Raw genomic sequence first — 2,097 nt, 5'->3', positions numbered from 1 at the left:
CCACTCATCAGGTGATGGACATTTAGGCTCTTTCCATGATTTGGCTATTGTTGACATTGCTGCTATGAACATTGGGGTACATGTGCTCCTATGCATCAGCACTTCTCTATCCCTTGGGTAAATCCCTAGCAGTGCTATTGCTGGGTCATAGGGGAGTTCTATTGAGTTTTTTGAGGCGTCTCCACACTGTTTTCCAGAGTGGCTGCACCAGTTTACATTGCCACCAACAGTGAGTGATGTTGAGCATTGTCTCATGTGCCTGTAGGCCGTCTGGATGTCCTCTTTGGAGAAGTGTCTGTTTATGTCTTCTGCCCATTTCTTCACAGGGTTATTTGTTTTTTGGGTATGGAGTTTGGTGAGTGCCTTGTAGATTTTGGATACTAGCCCTTTATCTGATATGTCATTGGTAACTATCTTTTCCCATTCTGTCAGTTGCCTATTAGTTTTATCGATTGTTCTTTTGCCTTGCAGAAGCTTTTTATCTTGATGAGGTCCCAATAGTTCATTTTTGCTTTCATTTCTCTTGCCTTTGGGGATGTGTCCAGTAGGAAATTGCTGCGGTTGAGGTCAAGGAAATTGTTTCCTACTTTCTCCTCCAGGGTTTTGATGGTTTCCTGTTTCACATTCAGGTCCTTCATCCATTTTGAGTTTAGTTTTGTGTATGGTGTAAGAAAGTGGTCTAGTTTCATTCTTCTGCATGTTGCTGTCTACCTCTCCCAGCACCACCCGCTAAAGAGGCAATCTTTTTTCCATCGGATACCCTTTCTTGCTTTGCTAAAAATTAATTGTCCATTCATTTGTGGGCCCAGCTCTGGGTTCTCTATTCTATTCCATTGGTCTATATGTCTGATTTTGTGCCAATGCCATGCTGTCTTGATGATGACAACTTTGTAGTAGAGTCTAAAGTCTGGGATTGTGATGCTTCCCCCTTTTGGTTTGCTTCTTCAATATTACTTTGGCTATTTGGGGTTTTTGTGTTTCCATATGAATTTGAGAATAGTTTGTTCTAGCTTTGAGAAGAATGTTGGTGCAATTTTAATGAGGATTGCATTGAATGTGTAGATTGCTTTGGGTAGTAATGACGTTTTCACAATGTTAATCTTCAGATCCATGAACAGGGAATGTTTTTCCATTTCTTGGTGTCTTCCTCAATCTCTTTCATAAGTTTTCTATAGTTTTCATCATATAGGTCTTTTACATCCTTGGTTAGGTTTACTCCTAGGTATTTTATGGTTTTTTGTGCAATATGAATGGGATCAGATTCTTGATTTCTCTTTCCACTGCTTCATTTTTGGTGTATAGGAATACAAATGATCTGTACATTGATTTTGTACCCTGAAACTTTACTGAATTTATTAATACATCACATTAACAAAAGAAAGGATAAAAATCATATGATCCTGTCGATAGATGCAGAAAAAGCATTTGACAAAATACAGCACCTTTTCTTAATAAAAACCCTTGAGAAAGTCGAAATAGAAGGAACTTACCTAAACATTATAAAAGCAGTTTATGAAAAGCCTACGGCTAACAACATCCTCAAAGGGGACAAATTGAAAGCTTTCCCCCTGAGATTTGGAACACGACAGGGGTGTCCACTCTCACCACTGCTGTTTAACATAGTGCTGGAAGTCCTAGCATCAGCAATCAGACAACAAAATGAAATAAAAGGTATCAGAATTGGCAAAGAAGAAGTCAAACATTCACTTGTCAAAGATGACATGATACTCTACATGGAAAACGTGGCACACTCCACAAGAAGCCTTCTAGAACAGGGAATATTCTTTAAAGCCCATGTCCAGAAGAAGACTAACAACAGTTGGCTCCAATTGGAACAATTAACTCGGGAAATGAGTGAAGGAGAGGCCCCACGTCTGTTAGGAGGACAAAGAGAAAGCGTCAGCATCCCCTTTGTCAGGCATGGCCTGTGTTTCCTCTACCAACTGGGTTCCATCAGGAGAGGCCTGTCCAGGCATTCACTATGTCAGGAGGGAGTTTACTAGCCATACATCTTTGGGCAAATACATTCTGCAAGAGGCCTTTTGCTCTGGGTCCTGACCTAGAGCTCTGAAGGCCTAGACCTAGGGTGCCCCTGTC

The sequence above is a fragment of the Suricata suricatta genome, chromosome 13 (genome assembly GCF_006229205.1).
Source record: "Suricata suricatta isolate VVHF042 chromosome 13, meerkat_22Aug2017_6uvM2_HiC, whole genome shotgun sequence".
In the NCBI taxonomy this organism is placed as follows: Eukaryota; Metazoa; Chordata; class Mammalia; order Carnivora; family Herpestidae; genus Suricata; species Suricata suricatta.
Note: the sequence above shows the minus strand (reverse complement) of the source record.